This window comes from Monodelphis domestica, chromosome 5 (assembly GCF_027887165.1).
Source record: "Monodelphis domestica isolate mMonDom1 chromosome 5, mMonDom1.pri, whole genome shotgun sequence".
Taxonomy (NCBI): Eukaryota; Metazoa; Chordata; class Mammalia; order Didelphimorphia; family Didelphidae; genus Monodelphis; species Monodelphis domestica.
The window spans coordinates 20,819,908-20,826,079 of NC_077231.1; the positions used below are offsets into that span (position 1 = coordinate 20,819,908).

The window sequence follows — 6,172 nt, forward strand, 5'->3', positions numbered from 1 at the left end:
CTACTTAAACTTTTATTCCAAATTTCAATATAAATAAGTATTATTGGCACCCTTGCTTCCATATGGTAGGGATGCAGAGAAAATGCCCCTTGTGTCATTCTTCTCTCTGCTTCCACCCATCTGCCTAGCATCACATTTAACTTTTCCTTTTCTAATGAGTGATTTATATAAGTGCTTAAAGTGTCATTCTAAAGCTGTGTATCTTATTCACGGTCTAAAATATATTGAGGGATGGAAAGAGGAAAAACCCTTGAAACTTCAAGTCTACCAAGTTAAGGGTTGCAAAGTACAGATGGATTTTACATAGTGTTGTTATGGTTACTCATTTTTAAATCTTTATTTGATCCTGAGAATTGCCAAATCATTTAGCAAGTTTCCATACTCCAATAGCTTATTTTGTAATTTAAAAAATTCCCTACTATTCAAGAGTTTTTATGGTCATGCATGTTGTCATCCACATGAAGGGTGACTGTTAGAGGATAGAAATCTAGAAGGGCATTGAAAATTCCTGCTTTCACCTACATAAAAATGCTTTTCCAATTATTTCAAATGCTAATGAATCTCTTCTAGATAGCAGTTTAATAGTCTGCTGACACTTAAATCCCATTTATATGGCTTCAGTATACTCTTTGAAAGTACCCAAATGAAGAAAGTCATAATAATATATTTGTAGATATTATAAAATTTTATAATGTACCAATGCTTGTGAAATTCTCTCTACTTTTATCTTAACTTCTTGTTCCATCACCCACAGTGGCCTGCTTTACCCCCCAAATAGTGGAGGTACTGAATGTGGTTATTCTTTGATTTTCCACCTCTTTTCTTCTTCTTTCCAATATCCCTGTCATGTTTTATCTCTTAAATTGGAATGTATGTGGCATAAGGATTAAAATAAGAGATTTGACAAAATAAGAGAGCAGCTTTTAATAATTTAAGTCTTAATGAAAATATAGTAGAGTTGTAAATTAATATTATCCCTTTAAGCCAGAGAAAAGAAAATTTCTGGTAGCTTTTAACAATTAACAATTTAGTTTAATTAAAATAGGGATAGTAATATGAATATAGTAAAGGAAATACAGAAAAGAGGTAGAGAAAGAAAATTTCCTAATGTCTATCTAGTTATCATATAACTATCTATAATTAGTATCTAAAACTGCCTATATCTACCCATAACTAACAACCACCCCACAAAGTTCCAACCCAATCCAGCCAAATCAAAACCAACCCAAGCAGTGTTTACGCCAACCCCAATTAGGTCTGTCAACAAAGCCACCTCCAAACCCAGAAAAGGTCAAAAAGCTCTCTTAATGGTTAAAGTCAAAAAACCCTCTCAGTAAGTTCAGGCATGCTTTTATATCCCAGCAACTAAATGCCAACCACCAACCCAGATCACTCCCAGCAGCCAACTTCCCAGCAACTGACAGTCCTAACTGTCAGCAACTGACAGCCCTAACTGTCAGCAACTGACAGCTTTTATAACTTTTTCCTAACTTAAGCTTCCTTTCTCAATGGTTTCTCCTTCCTGTCTCTATGGTTCCTACTTCCTGTCACCCCATACATCTCTATGGTAAGAGGACCTCCAGGTCCCCCATTAAATTTTAAAAAATAAATAAAGAATTCCTTTTTACAGTGGTGACTTCTTTTTTTTTCATATTCCTGATATTTGGCAACTAGAAAATGCTTAATAAATGCTTTATCTATCATCAATACTCATCTGGTGTGATTGTAGCCCCAATAATTCTGCTTATGAATAAGCTAGGCAAAAAGAAATTAGAATAAATATTCTAGAAATACAGTTTTCAAGGAATGATGCTTCTCTTTTTTATTCTTTCTATTATGCTCATCCCATCCAACATAGATGAAATATCTTTTTTTGTCTATAATATTCATTACTTAACCAAGTTAATATGCTGAATTTGTTATTTAGACATTATATTTTAGTACTCTTACACAAGTCTTTTATTTCTTCTCCTTTATCTATCCAGCCTTCCATTTTGCCCTTCATCCAATAGAAGGAAAATTCTTTGAGGATACAGACTCAATATTCTCAATATCTAGCATATCTTCTGACATTTTGGGGACTTAATAAATATTTGTTAAATTATTTTAATAACTTCTTAAGCAGCTAATTGGCAATTGACTTCCCCTCTGCAACCATATTGGTTTCTTTAGGTAGTCCCATCTTTCCTTCTTTATCAGAATCATTTGTGTTCTTCCAAACTTTTCCAGAATTATTTGGTTCTTCAACTTTAAGGACATCTCATCTCTGTGGGGAGAACTTTCTTTGTAGAATTTTAAGAAATGTTATTCTAGCTATTATTTCTCTTACCTCTTAGAAATCAACATTCTTTAAATGTAGGTTGTACATCTGGTTATTTCTTGATTGGCCCATTTTATGAAATCTAAGATACTTTTTTTTTCTCTAAAGGTTTTGATCATTTCTATTTAAAATTAAAACTAGTTCTTTATTGGTCTAAAATGTTTGCTTATTAATTTTTTATTTTGCTCACTTATTAATCTGGTCATTTCTTGGTTTGTTTGATTATGGATAGAAGTGCTAGGCTAGTAAATAAACCATCTATGTACTTGGATTCTAAAGAGGGATTTGGTATATTCCTTATAATATCATTGAACACAAGATGAAGGGATGTCAAATAATTAAAAGTGTATTTCATCATTCATTCAGTAGAATTGATTAAATGAATGTCCCCATGGAGTAGTGATTAATGAAATTCTGTTAACCTGGAGGTATTTAGGGAAAATGTCCTAGGGAACTTTTTGGCACTGTTTTGTTCAATATTTTTTTTTAAATATTTTACTAATGTCATAGAAATGTATTTGATTTTGCAGATAATATGGACTTGTGGGGGATATAAGCAAACCTGTTACTACTTTCCATTTTCCATCAGCTGCTTCCCTTGGTTTTAATTCCAGGGAACATCATGCTTGCCTTAGGATAAGTTTATCATGTAAAAATCTTATTACCCTGATGATTTGACTCAACTTTTGATACTCAACACCTTCTAAGTTCCCTCAGTTGGCTCTGGGGGATAGAGCATTACACTTCTCCCAAAGCATTCCCTATAGAAGACTCAACTTTCCAGGTTACACTCCATTTTCCAAAGCACTCTGTTTGATTTTGATACAATAGAGAATCATGACCTATGCCAGATATCTATCCCCTGTTAACCTGCTTCTGCCATAGTTTTTCAGCTTCTTTTGTACATTGTCTTCCCCCATTAATAGTAAGCTTCTTAAAGACAAGGATTGGCTTTTTTTCCCCTTACTTGTACCTGCAGCACTTAGCATAGTTCCTGGAACATAATAGGTACTTAATAAATGTTTACTGAATTGAATTAAGATCCAAAAAGGTCTCAGAAGATGGGAAAGATGGACTAAACAAAATAAGATAAAATTTAGTATTAATAAATGTAAAACCATGTGCTTGCACTAAGAACATAATTGTAGAAGTTCAAGGTTGGATATAATTTGTTAGACAGAAGTGTCCATGAATAAGAGTTAGAGATTTTGTCTGATTACAAACACAGTATGAGACTACATTGTGGCATAGCCACCAAAATAGCCAATGCTATCTTACACTAGTCTAATTACAGCATTGTGTTCCAAAACATGGGGATACCATGGTTTCTCTGTATCAAGCCCTATTTTTCAGAATCACATAATCACAAAATTAGAAGACACCTCAGAGAATTTTGATGTAAATTTGTTGAATAAAAATACCCTTTTCAACATATTTGATGAACTGTTATCCTGCCTTTGTTTGAAAACCTGCCTTGAAGGCAAGAAAGACATCCTAATATAGGAGAAATAAAATAAAACAAAAACTGGTCTTAGAAGTTCAAATCCTGGTGCCAGTATATATCTATAAGACTTGGCAAATCATTTAACTTTTCAAAGCCCCAGCCTTCTTTCTAAGACTCTAAGTGGCAGAGTAGTAATGTTATCTGCATTGGGAAAGAAAATTTCTTGATTGCATAAGGATGAGTGCAGGGAAGGATTTTTTGGAACCCTAACATCAGGGCTGAAGCAGAGTCTGTGTCAATTGGAAAGAGAGCAGAGGATTCTGGGAAGGAAATGAACCTGGGAGAGTTCTAAGGAGCTTCTGGGGACTTTTTGAGCTGAGTCCTTGACCTGAGGAGACCTATTTCTGAGGGTGGGGAGAATCCTGTTCTACTTTCAAGTTTCCTAAAGATCTTTCTTCAATCAAACATCTCCAACCACCTCTAATCTAAGGAGAAGATATATTAGACCCCAAGGGGGAGGGGGCCAGGCTGTGGACTCATAGAAAGGAGAGTCCAGCTATCTTGCCCTTTCCTGCCTTCCTGCACCTATTCCTTTTACAGTTTCTTGGGCCAAATACATATATACATTAATATGTGATTTTTATATTTACTCCACCCTGCTTAGTCTTTAGAATTTTTTCCACCAGGAACATATACAACCCCTACTTAAGGGTTAAGTGTGGAGGAGATTGGTCTATGACCTGGCTGTGCCAGCAAGTGACAAATCAGAAACAACTGTCTGACCCCCTGGGCCATCCAAAGCCAAGTTTAAGCCACTTTTGGTACATGTAAAACACAGGAAGTGACAGAACTGCCTTTATATTTCACATCACTTCCTATGAGAGGGACTTGGCCATGGAACTCCATCATGAAGGAGCCCAAGAGGGAGACCTCAGATTGCTTCCCTTAGGCAGTCACGTAGTGAGTGAGTAGGCTGACTCCCCTTCCTTGGCTTTTCTGGAGGCAGCAGCCTCTGGAGAAATCCATCCCTTTGTTGAGACCTCAGAACTCCTGCCTGGTTCAGACCAGCCTGAGGCAGCTATCCTTCCCTTTTTCCTCTCTCTCATTTCTTAATTTCTTTCTTCTACTGAAAATAAAACCATCATAAAATTCCATTGTGACTTGAGTATTTCATTGGGATTTAGAATTTAAATCCCTGGCAACCAACTAAAAATATATTCAGTCCAACCCTAATTTTTACCCCTTATAATTTTAGCTGGGAGGAGTTGGTGAAATCTGAATGAGCAAATTTTCACGCCATTCAGGCCAAAGACCATTCAGGAAACAACAGGGCAACCTATCCTCTCTTTCCTTTACCCAGTTTACCTGAGATCCTGTATTAAACTCTTCATAAAGCAGTCAGATTCTTGTCAAGCCTTTTTTTATTTAAAAAAAATTATTTAATTGATTAATTTAGAGCATTTTTCCAGGATTACAAAAATCATGCACTTTCCTTCCCTCCTCCTAACCCCCTCTCATAACTGAGGCACAATTCCACTGGGTTTTACAGGTGACATTAGTCGAGACCTATTTCCATATTATTGATATTTGCTGTCAAGCCTTTTAATATAGTTTGAAAGGGTATGCAATATAGAACAAGAGTCAAATAACACAAAGAGTGTCCCGAGACCACCCTCTCTGAGGCAAGGGGTCCTCTTTGAGGGAGAGGCACTGAGGGCATCCACAGGTTTGGTGGATGGGGGAAGTTTGTCTTCAATTCTCCTCCAGCCATTTCCTCAAGGAATTTGGTGCTAACACTGACAACCGCTTCCTTCAAGGAGGAGAGAGAAATGGAAGCTAGCTTTAATCAGGCTGTGGCTCTCATTCACTGTTCCTGCTCCAGATACTCACTTTAAACTCCTTGTACTCACCATCTATCCGTGAGCAAAACTTTATTTTTATTCAAAGCACCTCCGTATTACAGTTGGCTGAGTCAGGAAAGGAAAGAAGCTGGCTGAATCTTCTGTCTCTGTCGCTGGCAGTTAGAGTTGCGGGTAGCCATCTTGAACTACAGAGGCCCTCACAGGACAAGTCTGTAAACCACACCTGCTCATTCCCAGGGGTGGGGCTTCTTAAAGTGACAGACCTTAAAACTATTGCAGAGTTTTTCCTTGAGTTGGTTTTTTTTTTTTTCCAAAGAGGCTCCTGGACCTCAGAATTGTAGTTGTGATAGCTTACTTGGCTATGCTACAGCAGATGTTCTTCTGGGTGTATGGCACAATATGGAATGTCATTCCAGAGTATCTCTGGCCACTGCTACCATTTCTTCAGTTCTGGGACTGGATCAAAGGAGAAGCAGGGTACCTGTGGTCATTCTTCCCTGAAGCCGATGGGACAGTGATCTCCCTATGGCATCTGCTTACACACCT

The 6,172-nt window shown here is 36.9% G+C and overlaps 1 long non-coding RNA gene across 2 annotated transcripts in view; it reads right to left on the reverse strand.

Annotated features, from left to right (window-relative positions):
* Positions 1 to 5,831, reverse strand: part of LOC130454305 (uncharacterized) — a 44,579-nt gene extending 38,748 nt beyond the window's left edge. For both annotated transcript variants that reach the window (XR_008911972.1, XR_008911971.1), the window contains exon 1: positions 5,675 to 5,831. This is a non-coding gene — a long non-coding RNA (uncharacterized LOC130454305). The remainder of the gene's footprint in view (positions 1 to 5,674) is intronic.
* Positions 5,832 to 6,172: the final 341 nt, after the last annotated feature.